Source organism: Salvelinus alpinus, chromosome 7 (assembly GCF_045679555.1).
Source record: "Salvelinus alpinus chromosome 7, SLU_Salpinus.1, whole genome shotgun sequence".
Taxonomy (NCBI): Eukaryota; Metazoa; Chordata; class Actinopteri; order Salmoniformes; family Salmonidae; genus Salvelinus; species Salvelinus alpinus.
In genome coordinates, this window is record NC_092092.1 from 32,682,241 (window position 1) to 32,702,475 (window position 20,235).

Genomic DNA, 20,235 nt, shown 5'->3' on the forward strand with positions numbered 1-20,235 from the left:
TAGCGTGGTTCATTCTGCGTTGTGTATTTTTAATTAGGACGCTGCCACAACTGATGGTCTGCTCGTTGAAATCTTTTTATTTGCCCTGCACACGAAGAGACAACACACACGTTACCCTTGGTGCAGTCACAGCTCTCCGGCACCTTGCTAGCCGAGGGTCAGGCAAAAGAGCGCCAAAAGGAATTAACAGGTGCTGCGTGCACACACTCGCTGCACAACAGCATATACAAGTAAAACTATACAGAACATAATTCTGACAAAATAAAAGACATACCTGCACACGAAGAGACAACACACACGTTACCCTTGGTGCAGTCACAGCTCTCCAGCACCTGCGCGAGCACATGGACACTCACTCAACCACTGTCACAAGTACTCAGAAGTTACAACAGATACCCCAGTCAGTGAGCTCTGTGAAACTTGTTAACATAAATTCCTACACTGTCCACACTATAACAACGTATGGTTGCAAAACAGTACATTGTATAACCTTATGACGGTTTTATATTAAACAGTTTCGGAGCCAAGGACAACATACCTTGCTAGCCGAGGGTCAGGCAAAAGAGAACGATAAAGTGGTATGGGAATACAGATAACCCGCGATGGGCCAAACCAAAATATACAAAACTTTTACAATCACTTGTATGTACAATATTGGTATGAAAAAGTGTTTGTACACCAAATAAAAACATTAGCTATGCAGCTGTAATTAAATAAAAAAATACACTGAATTATTATTATTATTATTATCAAATTATTAACATCCCCTCTTGACCTGGCCTATTTGAATTGGTCCTTGTGTGCAATTTGGTGCGTAATCTAGGGGAACAACATCACACTGCTACATTCACCCCCACTGTTTTACACTAGATTATAGGCCCAAAACAAAACACATTACCTCAAAGGTAACAAAGCAAAGAAAGAAAAAAAATTCACACCCACAGGGCAACAGAGTAACCCAGTGTAGTCCCTTAATTCTAGACCCACAAATGGTCGATCAGCTGAAACGCTATCCCGCGAAGGATTAGGAAAAATAAGGGGTAGCTAATCCCTTATTCAACCGTATACGAAAAATGCCATATACATTTTATGCCGATGGACTACACACAAAGTTACATGAATTGTCAAATATATTAGACAAACCCACAAATCATTCTAAGACATGCTTAGATTCCTACATTCCTACAAAAGAAAAAGGTAGGCAATATCCTACCGTCACTGAGAAACCAAGAACTGTTTCATTTCCTGTGTAGACATAGTTTGGATTAGCCTATCCACTGGCTTAATAAGTCTACCTAGTCTAGTCCGAACACCCTCACCCACAAACCTAGCAGGAATGTCACAGACAGCACTAACCCTGCTCAGAGGTCTAACCTCAGGATGGGGAGTACTACAGATCTCCGGAGCCAGCCCACTTTCAGTTACCGACTCAACACTAGTAGTGTCAGACGACTGATCAGAATCCTGGTAGATTGTCACAGACCACACTGACGAAGCATCTTCAACCAAGGTAACATCATCCACACTGAATGGAGTTTCGCAATCAGAACTCTTGTAGGCTTCGGGGATATCTCTCTGGTCCACTTCTGCTGAGCACACCTCACTTAAGGGGACTTCATACGGTTGTTCCACCTCACTTCCATCAGCCGGGACTTCACCATCCTCTTGGAGTATCCTCCCAGAAGACTCAGGAAGGCCTGCTACCCAGTGGACAGTCCTGGCGTCACTCCCATCCATTTGGCTGGACTTTGCAGACATCTCAGAGATCACGTCACCACTCGATAGAGATCCGTGACCCTCAGGTTCCTCCCACGAAGGTAAAGGCAGAAAGTTGACTGGCATAATCAGGTTCCTATGCACAGTTTTGATGCGTCCAGTGGTAGGGTGTTGGATACGATATGTGTTCAGTGAGCTGTTCTTTGCAACCACTATGTACACCACACTCTCCCAGCGATCAGCCAGTTTCTTCTTGCCCCTCTCCCCCTTGTTAGCAAGTAGAACTCTATCTCCCTTCTGCACCGAGTGACCCTTAGACCGTCTGTTGTAGACCTCGGCTTGTCTCTTTTGTTGCTTACTGGCATGCTGCTGGGCCAATGTCATGGCCTCTCTCAGATCCTCACCCAGAGACTGGACATACTTATCCACATCTACTGTGTCCCCATCCAACAGCACACTTTCAAACATAACATCTACCGGCAACCTAGGGGTGCGTCCGAACATCAAGAAGAAGGGTGGAAACCCAGTAGTCTCATGAACAGTGCAGTTATAGGAGAATGTCAATGTGTTCAACATCTGAGGCCATTTAGCCTTAGACCTAGCTGGCAGAGCTCTAATCATCCCACCCAGTGTGCGATTCAGACGTTCTGCTTGACCGTTACCCATGGGATGATAAGGTGTGGTGTGGGACTTTTCAACACCAGATAACTGAAGTAATTCTGCAATAAGTAAACTCTCAAAGTTAGCACCCCTGTCAGAATGGATGCAATCAGCGAACCCATAAATGCAGAAGAAATTATTCCAGAGAACACGAGCAACAGTCTTAGCAGACTGGTTTGGACATGGATACGCACAGGCCAGCTTAGTAAAGTGATCAGTCACTACTAACACATCAATAGACTTGTTGTTTGAATCTTCGGCAGTCCAGAAATCAATACACACAAGTTCTAAAGGTGCCGTTGTCACAATGGAGACAAGTGGAGCTCTTGCTTCAGGCTCAGGTGCTTTACTCAACACACATCTCTTACAGTGGGCCACGTATTCCTTGACATCCTTCTCCATAGATTCCCAGTAAAACCGCTGTCTCGTGAGCCACAATGTGCGCTGCTGACCCTGATGACCAGCATCATCATGAACTCCCTTCAACACAAGGCCTCTCAAAGACACAGGTACAACATACTGGAATATTTTCTTCTTACTCACTGGGTGTTTTGAGACACGATACAGAATCCCTAACCGCGTGGTGAGTTTCCCCCACTGTCTTAGAGTATAAACTGTTTCTTTAGCTTCAAAGACTCGCTCTCTCCTAGATGGGCGCCGGCCTCTATCTACAAAGAACATGACTCTGCTGATGATAGGATCCAGTGACTGGTTATCATACAGCTCCTTGTGTGTAAGGACAGGTAAAGGGCTCTGACCCATGGACATCAACTTCTCAAGGTGCTGCACATGTGAAACGGCCCTCACTGTGGCACCATCATCCCATCGGCGATGGGCCTGGAGGACAGCAGACACCTCTTCACAGGAAACCAACCCACTGACATCGTCTCCAGCTCTACTCAACTCACTCCCAGGAGCCATAGACGTTCCACAGCCAGCCTCGGGCTGCTCACAGGAGAGACGGAACATGTCTTGTACATCATCCAGTCGAAGACCTCTGGCTTCCTCCAGCAGGACATCATATGGAATTCTTGTCAGTCGGTGCAGAACTTTGGAGCGGACAAATGGCTCTCTGCTCAAAGCATCAACAACGACATTCTTGGGCCCTGGTATGTACTGGATATCAAAATCAAAAGGTGCCAGCTTTGCAACCCATCTCTGCTCACATGCATCAAGTCTCGGCTTTGTAAGAATATATTTGAGTGGATTGTTGTCGGTCCACACCGTAAACTTATGCCCTCGCAGCCAATGGCTGAACTTATCATGAATGGCCCATTTCATGGCTAGAAATTCCAGCCGGTGAGCAGGATACTTGGATTGTGCATGATTAAGAGATTTACTAGCAAAAGCTATTGGCCTGGCTATGGCCTTCCCATCTTGCACTTGGGATAGTACAGCTCCCAAACCACTAGTAGATGCATCAACAGAAAGCAAAAATGGCTGAGAAAAATCTGGATGAGCCAGCAGTGCCTGGTCAACTAGTGCTGCTTTCAAAGCTTCAAACGCGAGTTGACATTCAGCAGTCCAGTCTGCAGCAGTGAGCCTGCGAGAGGGACCAGGCCTCTTTCTGCCCTTGCCTCTCCTAGGCTTCTTCTGACCTGTAGTCAGCTGAAACAATGGCCTAGCAACCATGGAACAATTCTCAATGTAGTGTTGATAGTATACTACCATACCAAGGAAAGAACGGATTTTGCTAGGAGACGGAGTGACACCATCAGCTTCCATCATCTCACTCTCAGTCACATTCAAAATGGTTTGAACCTTAGCAGGATCAGTGGCTACGCCCTCCTGAGAAATGATGTGGCCCAAAAACTTAACAGACCTCCTCAAAAACTTGCACTTAGACGGAGACAGTTTAAGATTGTGCTCCTGCAACCGCTGGAAAACCATCTCAAGTCTCTGCAGACTCTCTTCCTCCGTCTTAGCAAAAACCATCAGATCATCCAAATAGCAAAGGAGACTTAGAAAGTTTTGGTCCCCAAAGATGGTCAGCATCATTCTCATAAAAGTAGCTGGGCTGTTGCAAAGGCCCTGAGGCAAACGATTGTACTCGTGCAGACCTAAAGGAGAGGAAAAGGCAGTGTATTTCTTATCCTCTTCATGCAGTGGCACATTGTAGTACCCAGATGTCAAGTCCATTGTGCTGAAGAAGGCATTACCTCCCAGCGCCGCCAGTACATCAGCCTGATGAGGCAGTGGATGAGCATCCTTCACTGTGCGGGCGTTTAACCACCTAAAGTCAGTACATAGACGCAAGTCCCCATTCTTTTTCCATACCAGCACCAATGGTGAGGCATACTCGCTGCTGGATTTTCTGACGATTTCCTTTTCCTCCATATCATCCAGTGTTTCCCTGAGTTTTTGGTAATCAGCTGGAGAAAGCCTACGATAAGGTAATCGAAATGGGCGGTCATCAGTCAGCCGTATGCGATGGCAGAACTCTTTTGCCTCTCCACAATCCAGGCTATGTCTAGAGAACACCGTGTCATACTTCTCAATTAAGCCGACAAGTTTGTCTTTCCAGAACTGTGAAACTGGACACTCCTCAACAGACAGGCCTTGAAGTCCAAGATTGCTCAGTGTACTGTTGTCATTAACTACACTGCCACCAACTGAACTCTTAGCTGTAAGACTGCCATGTGAGCTGTCACATTGTACTTTTGCCACGTTCTGGTAAGCAGCTTGCTGCTTGACATCATCAAAATCCTCCAATGCAATACAAGGGTACACATCTGCCACTTTAGCATTTCGTCTCAGGGTAACTGGCGAAGTTGTTGGATTCACAATCTTCACAGGGAGCCATCCATCCCCCCACAGAGGCGTAACTACTCTCCCTACTAGTATGTGTCGATTCACACAACGAGACGTGCTGGGCTCGACAACAACAGTACTGCCCACAGAGAGTTTTGTCTTTGGGGGTAAGCGGCCCCACACCAGATGCTCACTCATGGGTTGGAGCGTTACTGCCCTCTTCAACTTAATGGTGCCCACTTTATCTGGGATGGAGTCTCCTCTCCATCTCTCCAGATTTGATAGGAGACGCAGGAACTGGCTGTCCTCACACTGGCCAGAGGGACCTGGCGTACCCACCACCCGCCAGTAGCTGTCATTTGATTTGAACTGTCTAATCAGAGACTTCAACACGTTAGTGCCAACAATGAGTTCATCAACCTGCCCATCTACAATCAGCACTGGGACTACATAACTGAAGCCATAAAGCTGTATTTTCAAGTCACACATGCCCACTGGGCTAGTTTGCGTCCCACCACAACCCACCAGTATGATGTCTGAAGGAGCTAGAAAGTTCCCCTCTACCACTCCTGCCTCCCTCAACCGAGGTACAATATCTGCGCGCAGAGTAGTAGCCATGGACCCACTATCTAACATCCCCTTCAGCTCAACTTTATCCTGTACTAGCACGGTGGTGTAAAACAAACTGTCATTCTGAGAAATTCTCATTGTGTTCTGAAAAATGACTGTGTTGTTCTTGGGTACTGACTCACAAAAATAAGAATAAACAGATTGGATATCATCATCAGTGGAGGAAAAATTAGACTGCCTCACATTGCCCTCCTCAGAATGGAGACTTTCTAGTTTTCCTGAGACCTGCCAGTCTGTCCACATACAGGGCTCTTTCGCTTCCCAGTCTCACTACAGTCAAAGCTCATGTGGCCAGGAGAGAAGCACTTGAAACACAGCTGGTGCATCTGACAGTGAGCTTTGGTCCAGTGATTAGTGCTTCCACAGACAGCGCACTCACGCTCACGTTTGGGGAACTGTTTACGGGGCCCTCTGTTCACAGACTGAGTATTGCTGACAAGAGCCTTCTCTAGCATACTCAAAACTTTCTCTAATGTCCCACCCTCAGATACAGATTGGGCCTGTTCTGGTTCACGGCCACATCGAGAAAAAGATGACACATTAGGTCTGCTCTCAGGATCCACTTCCTCCTGGGGGGAGTCGAAGACAGCAGCCACCTGCTGTGAAAGTTGTGTTCTACATGCTTTACGCTCCCTTAACAGTTCATCCAAACGATCCTGTACCTCACTGGCTGTCCAGTCACGAAGGGGTTTGCATTTGAACACTTGGGCCAACTCTTTATCAGGACAGTTGCGTACAAACATGACTGCCAACTCTGAGCACTGATTGGGCAAGGTTCTACCCTCACTTACAAGGTACTGTTCAGCTGCCTCTGCAGCTTTGTTAAGCCTAATCCAGAAATCTAGTGGACCCTCATTAGCATATGGTCTCATTGAATAGAAATCAGCTAATGGCATACCTGAGTAGACAGTATCCCCAAAGTGTTGCTTGAGAACACTGAACACTGCCTTAACATCTGTGACAACAGGGTTGTTACGCATCCAGACTTTGGTCACATCCCGTGCCCTCCCCATGAGCCTAGACATCACCTCCCCAACATTCTCAGACCCAGTGTAACCCCTCTTCTCTAGGTAGACTCCCATTAGCTCCTCCCACTCCAGGACAGAGTACTTATCTGAGCCATCACCCCTGAAGAAAGGTGGAGCACTAACCTCTGACTTCACAACCAGATTCAGCTTGGACGCATCAATAAAAGTTGACCCACATTGTTCAGGGGAATGGGCAGGAGAAAGACTTGAAGCCCCAGGCTGCAGTAAACTCGCTCTGATAGATTCTCCTATCTCTGAACCAATCTGCTTAATAAGGTCACTAAGCTGACTCGGTGTCCCATTATTACTGAGGACTGGGGACAATGGTACATCAAGAGACAGAGGTGGGAGACCCTGGTCAGGTGGAGTAAACAGCCTACCCCTCCCAGTGCTTGTAAACTCAGGACTAGCAGCCACTCTACTCCCAGGAGCTGACTGTACCAATGGTGTAAATGCATAGACACCCCTCCCTCTACCCACACTAACCACACCAAAATCCCCAGCATAACTCATCTTATGGACTTGAGAGTCTTCCATGGCTCAATAGAGAACTAAACTACAATGTAATTTACTGCATACAAATACAAAAAAAATGCAATAAACAAATTCCCTCAAAACATGCAAATGAACACCAATACAATTATCTAGTGAATATGCTACATTCACCTTCACTATTTACAGTATACATTCACTTATAGCAAACCATCAACAAGTGCGCATGCGCGGGTCGCGCATCTCCTCCACATGCACAGCTCCGGTGGTCAGCTTGAGCTAACCAGTCGGCAGGTCGCGGCACCAGTTTGTAGCGTGGTTCATTCTGCGTTGTGTATTTTTAATTAGGACGCTGCCACAACTGATGGTCTGCTCGTTGAAATCTTTTTATTTGCCCTGCACACGAAGAGACAACACACACGTTACCCTTGGTGCAGTCACAGCTCTCCGGCACCTTGCTAGCCGAGGGTCAGGCAAAAGAGCGCCAAAAGGAATTAACAGGTGCTGCGTGCACACACTCGCTGCACAACAGCATATACAAGTAAAACTATACAGAACATAATTCTGACAAAATAAAAGACATACCTGCACACGAAGAGACAACACACACGTTACCCTTGGTGCAGTCACAGCTCTCCAGCACCTGCGCGAGCACATGGACACTCACTCAACCACTGTCACAAGTACTCAGAAGTTACAACAGATACCCCAGTCAGTGAGCTCTGTGAAACTTGTTAACATAAATTCCTACACTGTCCACACTATAACAACGTATGGTTGCAAAACAGTACATTGTATAACCTTATGACGGTTTTATATTAAACAGTTTCGGAGCCAAGGACAACATACCTTGCTAGCCGAGGGTCAGGCAAAAGAGAACGATAAAGTGGTATGGGAATACAGATAACCCGCGATGGGCCAAACCAAAATATACAAAACTTTTACAATCACTTGTATGTACAATATTGGTATGAAAAAGTGTTTGTACACCAAATAAAAACATTAGCTATGCAGCTGTAATTAAATAAAAAAATACACTGAATTATTATTATTATTATTATCAAATTATTAACATCCCCTCTTGACCTGGCCTATTTGAATTGGTCCTTGTGTGCAATTTGGTGCGTAATCTAGGGGAACAACATCACACTGCTACACATACACACACGTGGTCCAGAATAACAAGTCTTTCCATCCAATATCTGCTCCTGTGGTTGAGTGCACATCCCAGGATAAATGGCTAAAGGCAACGGGGTAAAAAACGAGGCTAGTGGAGTGTGTATTGAGCTGGGCAAGGAGAGAGAAGTGATGGTGTACGGCTATCTGTCTCATAGTGATACGCTGATAGGAATAGAGAAACCCTCTAGACACTCAAATCAAATCAAATTGCATTAGTCACATGTGCCGAATACAAAAGGTGTAGTAGAAGCCCATAACAAACAATGCAGTTCAAAAATTCAAAATACGATTAAGAATAAGAAATAAAAGTAACAAGTAATTAAAGAGCCGCAGTAAAATAACAATAGCGAGATTATATACAGGGGGGTACCGCTACAGAGTCAATGTGCGGGGGCACCGGATAGTTGAGGTAATATCTACATGTAGGTAGAGTTATTAAAGTGACTATGCATAGATGATAACAACAGAGAGTAGCAGCGGTGTAAAAGAGGAGGGGGGATGGGGGGGGGGTCATATAGTCTGGGTAGCCATTTGATTAGATGTTCAGGAGTCTTATGGCTTGGGGGTAGTGGCTGTTTTATAAGCCTCTTGGACCTAGACTTGGCGCTCCGGTAGAGAGAACAGAAGCAGAGAGAACAGTCTATGACTACGGTAGCTAGAGTCTTTCACAATTTTTAGGGCCTTCCTCTTACACCACTTGGTATAGAGGTCCTGGATGGCAGGAAGCTTGGCCCCAGTGATGTACTGGGACATACGCACTACCCTCTGTAGTGCCTTGCGGTCGGAGGCCGAGCAGTTCCCATACCAGGCAGTCATGCAACCAGTAAGGTTGCTCTCGATGGTGCAGCTGTAGAACCTTTTTAGGATCTGAGGACCCATGTCAAATCTTTTCAGTTTCCTGAGGGGGAATAGGTTTTGTCGTGCCCTCTTCACGACTGTCTTGGTGTGCTTGGACCATGATAGTTTGTTGGTGATGTGGACACCAAGGAACTTGAAGCTCTCAACCTGCTCCACTACAGCCCAGTTGATGAGAATGGGGGTGTGCTCGGTCCTCTTTTTCCTGTAGTCCACAATCATCACCTTTGTCTTGATCACGTTGAGGGAGAGGTTGTTGTCCTGGCACCACACAGCCAGGTCTCTGACCTCTGACCTCCTCCCTATAGGCTGTCTCGTCACTGTTGCTTTGACACTGGTCTAAGGTCAGTGTTGCATGATTTGGCAAGGACACTGATCCTAGATCTGTGCGTAATGTACACTAATAGCCAAAGTGCAGTGATATGGAATTAAATTTCAGCTACCGATAGCCAAACCAACGATTCTACCATTTAAAAGACAGAGGATATTATATCACTTGAAATACATTGTGACAGCAACATTGTGGATTGTTGCTAACTTCCACAGCCATCCAACATCCATACAGCAATGTGTTGTGTGTGAATTATGCTATCCTATAACATGGCTCAGGTATCGTCAACAGTCCACTGAGTTATTTCACTCCACATCTCAAGCCATAATTTGTATTAATGAATTCAAAATCATATGAGTAAGTGCTTTGCTGCACTTTAATTTCTTAACTTGACAGTTTTATGTATGACGTCCCGTGTTCTTTTGACAGTTCTAATCGCCACTTGGAACCAGCCTGCTCAGCTTTGAAGAGGGAACATTTTTGTTTTTATTTCATTTTGTGTTTGTGTTTGTGTGTTGATATGTTGACTCACACAAACACACAAACACATTGATAGTAAACCACTGACTATTAGACTCATCAAAAGTATGTTTTGTCACTTCACACAAGTTCTTCTCACAAGGCACAAGAAACAGAGCGACAATCTAGGCTGAGAATAGCAACACAGTGTGTCATCCGAACCAAAGCATCCATCCTCCACATCAAACCACAATCACACTAACATCTCTAGTAAACAGCATCTCTATTGTGGTTTCCTGACAGCTGACATGTCTGTTCTCTCTTAGACAAGGAAGTTGGTTTCAATACCACAGGAGGATACTAGCCAACAGGAGAGAACAACAATCAGCAGTGTGCATTAGGGGAGGGGAGTGTTTTGTACTTACTTGTTTGTGTGCATTTGATATGCGATCACAAAGCTCTATTCTATAGTACCACTCCACCACCTGCTGCTGGAGTGGACAGAACATGAGGAGGGTGGAAGGGAGGGAGGGAGAAGAGTAGAAAGCGAGGAAGATCATCCTCACAGAAGAGAGGGGAGGAGGGATGGAGAGAGAGAGAAAGAGAGATAGAGAGAGACATTGGGAATGGGAGTCTTTGACTGAGCATTTCTAAAAGGATCCTCTCGAAAAGTGTAAATGGAAAAGTTCATTCAAGAGGTCAAGCTATTATTTTCCTCGAGCTTCATCTCTCCTTCTCTAACTCGACACCGCAGGATTTGTTAAATCAGAAAATCTAACATGTTTTTAATTTGTTTACATTGATGTTTTCTACAGAAGACAGGATATCCTAAAGCCAATTAAGCTGTAATGATGACCACAGCAAGGAAATATTGTGTTCAAGGTAATCATCCCGACAAGGTAAACATGTTATAAAGGAGATTGCTGTGTGTGTGTCTAGGGGGCCTGGTACTGTATTACCAGCTCAGATACAATATCAATAATATGAAACGACAACATCACAGTAATGAGGAAAAAAAGAACAATCACGTCTACTAAACACACAGATCAATAAGGTGATATTGATGCAAGACGATCCTAAATGTTCTATTATTATGATTGCCGTATGGTGTATCATTAAGAACATAACGGCACACAGCTAATGTTGCCGGTGCATGTATCAACTGGACCATAACCATAACTCCAGGAGCCATGGACTACAGGCAACATCCATACCTGCTGTATTTGGCGTATGTGACCAATAACATTTGATTTGATTTGAATAAGACAAACAGAACAATCATGTCTACTAAAAACACAGATCAATATGGTGATATTGATACAAGAGGATCCACTATGTCCCACTATTATGATGACCAGAATTTCATATGTTGTATCCTTATTAACAGAATGGCTATTGTAGCTGGTGTATATGAAGGTGATTGTAAAAAAACATATATATGTTAACCCTTTTAAATTTTGTCATTTCAATGACTTAATTTCAATGAAAACTTTGAACTCACCTGTCCCTGACTTCTCCTAAATATGTGTATTTTACACTAGCAGTACTTCCAGATAAATATCATAAAATACTAAATCTTTCCGAGCATTTCATTCTCAAAGCGCCATCACGGTCAAAATGACTGTATACATATTTAACAGTAGAATAGCCAGGCCTCGAGGAGTACCAATAGCCACCAGTCAAATAAATAAATTGAACTAGAAACGCCTGTCCTCGTTGGACCCCCCTTCGTGCCAATGCCATTTGGTTGTGTTTATGAAGGTCTTAGGTAACATTAGAATACCAAATGTAAATATTTGAAAGAACATAATAGTGAAAATCAACACAAAAACAATAATGGCATTTTAATATAAATATCAATATGACAGCGGCTAAAAATAACCTATTATGGTCAGTTATTGGACACATTATTTTGGACCTCTTCACGCAACAGTTGGATCTCATTTAGCTGCTAACGCTTGTCCTAACAGTCACCACAAATCTTCCTCACTTTACCTGATTGCAACACTTCCCACAAACAAGTGGCTTGCAGCTGAAACAGGTGTAGTGGGTTCTGTTCGGAGTTTATCTGCCCACCGTAAAGTTTGTCCTCTCCGGGAGCTGTACGCAATTTGGCGCAATGGCTCACGTGGAATCTTTGCTGCTGCTACTGCTGACTTGGCCCTCATATGTCGCTCAAGTACCCTGTGTGCCAGACTCATGATGAAGTCTCTCATGCTCACAGTGTTGTTTATGCATTGCTTGAACAACACGTGTGCGTCAGTGGCGGTAGGTGCTGTTTAAGATGAGGGAGGATAAAACATTTTATTTATGAACATGGCCTTATTTCTACTACAGCATATCAGATGACTGTCATTCATATTCCATTCACCCAGCTCAATCTAACATCGATAGGTATAGGCTACTACATGATACTAACATTGTCCCTGTACCCATTAATAGGTTAATACAACCTACCCTATGAACAAAAGTTTACAACGTAGGTGCACAGGTTGAGAGAATTGTTTTGTAATCAAGGTGACAAACAGTGACACATTCAATACCGCCTTGCACACTCTTTCCTGATCTAGCTGATCTAGGGTGTAATCATTAGTCTAACAGTTGCAAATGAGAGTTTCTATCGGACAAATTCATGTTTATCCCCGTTTTGTTCCATTTGCTTCCGTTTAAGAAACGTTTTTCAACAGAATTGGCCAAATGAATACACCCCTGATCACACGCAAACACAATTCACTTTCATACCAGACATACACAAACAACTCGTTGTATATATAATTCCTTCTCGCATCTATCTATGCGCTCTCCTTCGTTCACCTTTCCCTTGGAAAAAACCTTTAAAAGCAAAACCTTCATATCATGACCGCTAACTGCTACACATAGCTTACATCGTTGCCATGTCATAGCTAAAATAGCTACTAGAACTAACGTGTCTACCGCTACAATCATGCAGTACAGTGTAGTCAGCAGCAATCAGTTTAGCGGTTACACTGGCTGGCCCCGGTGGCAATAAATTAATAAAACCAAAAGCTTACCCTGACTTGGAACAGTTCAAGTGTTGGATAGCCATAGCCAACTAGCTAACATAGCATCCCTCTCTGTTTCAGCCAGGTGTTTGAGTAGGCTAAACTAGCTAGCTGCATTTGACAATAGCTAAATAAGGGAAAAAAATCTATACTACGTAATATAGCTAGCTCTCCCTCTCTCTCGCATCTCCTTAATTTTGGAAGAAATTATTTTGTTCAAAACTGTTCAACTATTGTCTTTCTCTCTCTTTGAGTCAACTACTCACCACATTTTATTCACTGCAGTGCTAGCTAGCTGTAGCTTATGCTTTCAGTACTAGATTATTTCTCTGATCCTTTGATTGGGTAGACAACATGTCAGTTATGCTGCAAGTGCTCTGATAGTTTGGAGGAATTATCATAATTACTGTGTAAGTCTATGGAAGGGGGTGAGAACCATGAGCCTCCTAGATTTTGTATTGAAATCAATGTACCCAGAGGAGGACAGAAGCTAGCTGTCCTCCAGCTACACCATGGTGCTACACTACAGAGTGCTGCTGAGGCTACTGTAGATCTTCACTGCAAAACAGTGTGTTTTAATCAATTATTTGGTGACAGTTTATCTAAAAATGCAAACTTTTTTTTAATGTTTCACAATTCTTTTGAAATTCACTGAGGATGGTCCTCCCTTTCCTCCTCTGAGGAGCCTCCAATGGTGTGTGTTGATAGCAGCCAAGTCAAGCATGTTGTAGAACCAGTAGCGGTGCATGGTTAAAATCATTGGGGAAGCCAAGCCAGAAAAAAAGCCATATTACCACCTGTGTTGTGATAATTGCGTTGTTTGCTCTATAACCTGTTAGTGCATATGCCTTGCAACCCTGATATATAGGCCTAAAGGCAGAGACAATAAGAAGACACAGTGACAGAATAAATTCAACTACACCTTTGTTTCATCACAAAACCGGAAAGCAGCAAACAGTTCCATGACCTACAACATGGTCAAGCAAGTTTCATGTTTTCAACATTTTCAGATGACTAAACAACCATTGATTTACAACCATGGAGAGTTACCGCAAGTCGAAAAGAAAACAGGCGCTGCCTCAACTATTCCAGCACCATTTTCAATTCAACATTTCAACATCATCAAATCACCTATGCTTAGTTTAATACAGTGACAACTAAAAGATACCAAAAAATTATTTAGTCCAATCAACATAAACAAAATATGATGTGGCTGTCCATGGTACTGATTTGTGTGTGTGTGTGTGTGTGTGTGTGTGCTTGCAAGTAGAAAAACATGCTGACCTACCCCACTTGTAGAGAAATTCCAATGACACACTTTTAGTTTTTGTTGTACTAGGCTACCTGGCTAAAATGCTTGCTCGCTAGCCTAACTTCCTTCATGGGCAACGATGATCCAGGCCAGCTAGTTAACATTAACCTAGTACATCAAGCTACATATTGAATTTCATCCTCTCAGGCCAGGGGCACAATTTATGGTTGGATCAGAATTGCCGTTATAATCATTGGCCAGTATGGAGAATTAAGTAAACTTTCTGCGTTTGATGTCATGTGATTGGTGTGAAGCCAAATCCAAACCCTTAACCCTTTTTTTTGGTGCGCCAGGACCATTCACAGTTGAGCTCACTCAGTTTAGCTCAACGCTGAATGTCTATTATTTTATTTGAAATGCTCGCTGGCTTCCCTTGCATTCAATGCTACGGCAACAATGTCACTGTGTAGAACATAGCAACAGGCCAGCGCTGAGTTCCTCCTTTCTCCTAGTACAGCAGTGCCATCTGATCCGAAACATGATCCAACACTCTGTTACCTGATATGGATCCTTTCCCAGATACGGAAAGCCGTTTAGAATGAATCATCAGCGATGTAATGATCCATTTCGTCATTCGGGATTGAACCAGGGTCTGTAGTGACGCCTCTAGCACTGCGATGCAGTGCCTTAGACCGCTGCGCCACTCAGGAGCCCCAGTGTTATACTGTATGTGCGGCGTAGGCCAGGGATACCCATAAAAAAATGACATGCCCTCCTTAAATTGGTTATAACTCCAGTTCTGTTTGTGATATTAAGATTCTATCAATGATAATGTTTTTTTTTATAGACTTATTTGGAAAATTCAAGGAGGAGGGGGACATGACTATAAAAATGTCAGAGTAGTTACACATTTAAAGTTGTTTTGATTCATTATGATGCTCTCTGCCTTCCTGGTGTTCATATACACAATCACAAAAAAATCCATTCATATTTATTTTAGGAAGACCTTAAAAACATGATATCAGGCAATTTATTTCAACAGAACAGAATCGCATGTTTTGAGTGACTGTCACCAGAAGCCTACTCACATGAGGAATGCAAGGAGCCAAGGTTATTCTAGGAAAAAGTTATATTTTGAAACAGAGACCATTCATGCAATCTGTACAGTTGTTTGCCAAAAGTAGGTTAATTAGAAACCTTTGAATCTGCTCTTTCTGATAAGGTATAGTCATCAAAAAGAATGGCCTGCATGGACCTCTCTACGATGATATGGAAGAAGTGCTATTCGGTAAGCACTGTTCCCTACTTTGTCAATTTACGCTGTGCTGGTGAGCTGGTGGCTGCTGCCAACATACTGACTCATCTCTAGCCACTTTAATAATGGAAAAATGTATGTAATAAATGTATCACTAGCCACTTTAACCTCTTGACGCTAGGGGTCAGATTTATTATTATTATTTCTTTCAAATAACGTTTCCCAAGGTAAACTGACTATTTCTCAGGTCCAGATCGTAGAATATGCATATAATTTACAGATTAGGAAAGAAAACACTCCAAAGTTTCCAAAACTGTCAAAATATTGTCTGTGAGTATAACAAAACTGATTCTGCAGGCGAAAACCTGAGAAAATCTAACCCGGACGTGATTTTTCTTTTTTAAATCTGTGTTTTCTGGCCTGTCTTTCTTCCATTTAAAGGGGTATCAACCAGATTCCTTTTCCAATGGCTTCCTCAGGCTGTGACCAGGCTTTAGACATAGTTTCAGGCTTTTATTTTGAAAAATGAGCTAGATCTTTCATAAGTAGTCAGGTGTCCTCTGAATAGTTCCTGCGCGCGAGAGGGGAGTTCTCCATTTTCTTTTTCTCTCTTATTGAATAGGTTACGGTCCGGTTGAAATATTATCGATTATGTTTGTTAAAAACAACCTGAGGATTGATTATAAAAAACATTCGACATGTTTCTACGACCATTACGGATACTTTTTGGAATGTTCGTCGAACGGAACGAGGCTGTAGTTTTCTGAACATAACGCGCAACCCAAATGGCGTTTTTTTGTTATAAAATAAATATTTATCGAACAAAAATAACATTTATTGTGTAACTGGGAGTCTCGTGAGTGCAAACATCCGAAGATTATCAAAGGTAAGCGATTCATTTTATTGCTTTTCTGACTTTCGTGACCATGCTAATTTGGGGCTAGCTGTTCTAGCATTGATTGATACACTCACAAAAGCTTGGATTTCTTTCTCTGTAAAGCATATTTTCAGAATCTGACACGATAGGTGGATTAACAACAAGCTAAGCTGTGTTTTGGTATATTTCACTTGTGATTGCATGATTATAAATATTTGTTGTAATATTTTGCGCCCTGCAATTCAGCGGTTGTTTAGGAAAATGATCCCGTAAAAGGGATCCGTGCGCAGAGAAGTTAAACAATGCCACTTTATATAATGTTTACATACCCTACATTACTCATTGTCACGCCCTGGCCTTAGTTATCTTTGTTTTCTTTATTATTTTGGTTAGGTCAGGGTGTGACAAGGGTGGTTTGTGTGTTTTTGTCTCGTCTAGGGTGTTTGTACTGTCTAGTTTTTTTTTGTAGATTTATGGGGTTGTGTTCATTCTAGGTGTTTAGATAAGTCTATGGTTGCCTAGATTGGTTCTCAATTAGAGGGAGGTGTTTATCGTTGTCTCTGATTGGGAACCATATTTAGGCAGCCATGTTCTTTGGGTATTTTGTGGGTGATTGTTTCCTGTGTCAGTGTTTGTGCCACACAGGACTGTTTCGGTTTGTTCACGTTTATTGTTTTTGTATTTGTGTTCATGTTCAGTTTTCCCTATTAAAACATGAACACCTACCACGCTGCGTATTGGTCCGATCCTTGCTACACCTCTTCAGAGGAAGAAGAGGACGACAGCCGTTACACTCATCTCATATGTATATGCTGTATATACTCTATACCATCTACTGCATCTTGCCTATGCCGTTCGGCCGTTGCTGTATCATGTATTTTTATGTAGATATTCTTATTCATTCCTTTACACTTGTGTGTATAAGGTAGTTGTTGTGAAATTGTTAGGTTAGATTACTGGTTAGATATTACTGCATGGTCGGAACTAGAAGCACAAGCATTTCGCTACACTCGCATTAACCTCTGCTAACCATGTGTATGTGACAAATACAATTTGATTTGATTTGATTTGGTCATCAGTCTCTTCATTCTCTATTTGACAATTTATAATATTGTCACCCATCAGACTATTGTCAATTTAATCATGTCTTCAAACACATTTTTTTTTTGACTGATTACAATTTACATTTGGTGTCCTGAGGTATTCTTATGACCTATTTTAACATAATAAATGCATTAATTCAGCAATGTATTATGGAATATTTATACAATTAAAATATCAACGGTCAGAGACCGTCATGGCCATTCTAGTAGTTATGGAATTCCGGCATTCTGAGTTTTAGTGATAATAAATCCTACATTTACATCACATTTACATTTTAGTAATTTAGCAGACGCTTGTATCCATAGCGACAATGATAGCATGATGGTATTACTATTCATATAGTTTTTCATGTACAACACATGTCATGCATAATTAGGTTAATGCATGTTAAAAAAAAAGAAAGTTGAAAGGTTTCAGCTTGTGATTAGTACACCTTGCAGTTTTCCAGCAATCATGAGGATTTTTTACTATTGTTTCTGAGTGATGCATCAAGGAAAAACCATAACGCATCTGATTAAATTAAAAGATTGAAGAATTTTGTTTGTAGTGAGTGAAATGGAGGCAGAGGGAGGGAGGGAGGGAGGGAGGGAGGGAGGGAGAGAGATAGAGGGGGGAGATGGAGAGAAAGAGGAAGGGAGAGAGAGAAATTGGGGAGAGGAAGAGAGAGAGAGAGAAAGAGAGGGGGGGGGGGGAGTGATCTAGAGAAAGAAAAGAGAGTAAGGAAAAGAGAGAAGGAGAACCAAAGAGAGAAAGAGAGTGAGTGAGAGGCAAGAGAGAGATAAGCCAGCCACTGGCAAAATAAATATCATGCAACAATGTGGGTCGTAGAAAAGTGGATAGACAGGGATGAAGACATGAATGAATCCTCTGAATTGTCAAATTAGTTTCCAACACCCACCAAAATATTCCTGTCCCTCAGACCCACAGGGTTGGTGCCTGGGGACAACACAGAATCGTGACACAAAGCCTCTGATCCCTGTACAACGCTGTTACAACATGTCAAAATGACCAAATTAAATGTGGCTAAATGAAAACGAATAAAAGCCAAATAACAAGTCAGGGAGAGTTAGCTACAGTGCCTTGCAAAAGTATTTCCTATTTTGTTGCATTACAACTTGTAATTTAAATAGATTTTTATTTGGATTTCATGTATTGGACATACACAAAATAGTCCAAATTGGTGAAGTGAAATGGAAAAAATTACTTGTTTCAAAAAATAAAATAAATAAAATGACTGAAAAGTTGTGCGGGCATATGAATTCACCCCCTTCAGAAGTCACATAATTAGTTAAATAAAATCCACCTGTGTGCAATCTAACTGTCACATGATCTGTCACATGATCTCAGTAGATACAGCTGTTCTGAAAGGCCCCAGAGTCTGCAACATCACTAAGCAAGGGACACCACCAAGCAAGTGGCACCATGAAGACCAAGGAGCTTTCCAAACAGGTCAGGGACAAAGTTGTGGAGAAGTACAGATCAGGGTTGGGTTATAAAAAAATATCAGAAACTTTGAACATCCCATGGAGCACCATTAAATCCATTATAAAAAATGGAAAGAATAGGGCACCACAACAAACCTGCCAAGAGAGGGCCGCACACCAAAACTCACAGACCAGGCAAGGAGGGCATTAATCAGAGAGGCAACAAAGAGACCAAAGATAACCCTGAAAGAGCTGCAAAGCTCCACAGCGGAGATTGGAGTATCTGTCCATAGGACCACTTTAAGCTATACACTTAAGCCATACAGAGCTGGGCTTTATGGAAGAGTGGCCAGAAAAAAGCCATTGCTTAAAGAAAAAATAAGCAAACAAGGAATGTGGGAGACTCCCCAAACATATGGAAGAAGGTACTCTGGTCAGATGAGACTAAAATTGAGCTTTTTGTCCATCAATGAAAACGCAATCTCTGCGCAAACCCAACAACTCTCATCACCACGAGAACAACATCCCCACAGTGAAGCATGGTGGTGGCAGCATCATGCTGTGGGGATGTTTTTCATCGGCAGGGACTGGGAAACTGGTCAGAATTGAAGGAATGATGGATGGCGCTAAATACAGAGAAATTCGTTTCAGTCTCCCAGAGATTTGAGACTGGGACAGAGGTTCACCTTCCAGCAGGACAATGACCCTAAGCATACTGCTAAAGCAACACTCGAGTGGTTTAAGGGGAAACATTTAAATGTCTTGGAATGGCCTAGTCAAAGCCAGACCTCAATCCAATTGAGAATCTGTGGTAGGACTTAAAGATTGCTGTACACCAGCAGAACCCATCCAACTTGAAGGAGCTGGAGCAGTTTTGAAAAATCCCAGTGGCTAGGCCAAGCTTATAGAGACATACCCCAAGAAACTTGCAGCTGTAACTGCGGCAAAAGGTGGCTCTGCAAAGTATTGACTTTGAGGGGCTGAATAGTTATGCACGCCATTTTGCATCTTCAAAGAGGTAGACATGTTGTGTAAATCAAATTATACAAACCCCCCAAAAAATCAATTTTAGTTCCAGGTTGTATGGCAACAAAATAGTAAAAATGCCATGTCTTTAAAGACTCATGCTATGGTGTAAGGTAATTTACCAAGCCATATTACTGTATGTGTGATAAACTATAGTAGACATCGATGCAGTT

General features: G+C 42.7%; 1 protein-coding gene and 1 long non-coding RNA gene across 2 annotated transcripts in view; both read right to left on the reverse strand.

Annotated features, from left to right (window-relative positions):
* Window positions 1-20,235, reverse strand: part of LOC139580836 (carbonic anhydrase-related protein 10-like) — a gene marked incomplete in the record, with an annotated part of 315,977 nt that overhangs the window by 26,616 nt on the left and 269,126 nt on the right.
* On the reverse strand, window positions 57-8,439 carry LOC139580837 (uncharacterized). The gene is made up of 2 exons (XR_011676104.1): window positions 7,489-8,439; window positions 57-143 (listed from the first exon to the last, which is right to left on the reverse strand). It is a non-coding gene; the product is annotated as an uncharacterized lncRNA (long non-coding RNA).